Source organism: Galeopterus variegatus, unplaced genomic scaffold (assembly GCF_000696425.1).
Source record: "Galeopterus variegatus unplaced genomic scaffold, G_variegatus-3.0.2 Scaffold7596, whole genome shotgun sequence".
In the NCBI taxonomy this organism is placed as follows: Eukaryota; Metazoa; Chordata; class Mammalia; order Dermoptera; family Cynocephalidae; genus Galeopterus; species Galeopterus variegatus.
The window spans coordinates 83,629-84,587 of NW_007733707.1; the positions used below are offsets into that span (position 1 = coordinate 83,629).

The window sequence follows — 959 nt, forward strand, 5'->3', positions numbered from 1 at the left end:
TTAAGGATTTGCTCTAGAGAAACCCAGAACTCCTGCTCTGAAGAACAAAAGCATAGGGTCACGTTCTCTGGGGTCAAGGTGATATTTCATTCCTCAGTCATTTCGGAATTTGCTTCATAGACAGGCACAGCCCAAAAGCCGCCAGTGTGCTCAGTGTACCGTTGGTGAAGTTGGTGAACATCTTCCCTATAGTTAAAAATAATAATAATGAAGTGCAAACAGTGGAGATAGGTATTAATTGATCCTGTGAGTATTAGTTTATGACAGTGTCCTTGTTGTGGATGATATGATTGGAGTGAGAAGTATATCTTGTGCTGTCAGCAGAATATTTTGATGATGGTTTAAGAAATCCCTTGCACGTTTTATACAGGAAAGAAGGAAGGAAGAGAGGAAGGGTGGGAGGGATGGGCCCAAATTTGGGACGATATTGGGAGCAAAGTCCAATTTCCTTGACTCTCTGGGCAGGGAGTAAACCCCTATCCAGGCACCTCCCGCTTAGCTGGTTTCCCACAAAAGCAGGCGCCCGATAGCAGGCTGTGGATACAATTCCTACTATACTGAGAAGTGTGCAATTAAGGATGTGCACCATTACAAGCATCCGAGGTGGGTACACTCCATTTGAAATGTAAATGATTTAATTACTGTGTAGAGATGGGCATTTTAAAAAACACAATTATGCACAGTGAAACTATTTGACCAACCTTATCATTTTTCACCAGCCCATTTTTGCAGAGTTAATTGCTTTCCATGACTTAATTTGAACATTAGTATGGATTACACCTAATCTGATTTGCTAGGTGACAATGATGGGATAATTTTGTGAACGGCAAAAACACACCCAGCGAGGCTGGCTGTCTCGATTGGAAATTGCATAGTCTCGCTTTATCGGACTTTCTTAAAAACAGGGGCTGGGAGTAAATGAAGGCAGGCGGGCTGCTGAGACAGACCTGAATCATGCA

At 42.6% G+C, this 959-nt stretch overlaps 1 protein-coding gene across 1 annotated transcript in view; it reads left to right on the forward strand.

The window, feature by feature from the left end:
* The window catches only part of LOC103607624 (forkhead box protein L1), a gene marked incomplete at its 3' end in the record, with an annotated part of 21,400 nt that overhangs the window by 1,577 nt on the left and 18,864 nt on the right, over window positions 1-959 (forward strand). The gene's annotated exons all lie outside the window — the stretch shown is intronic.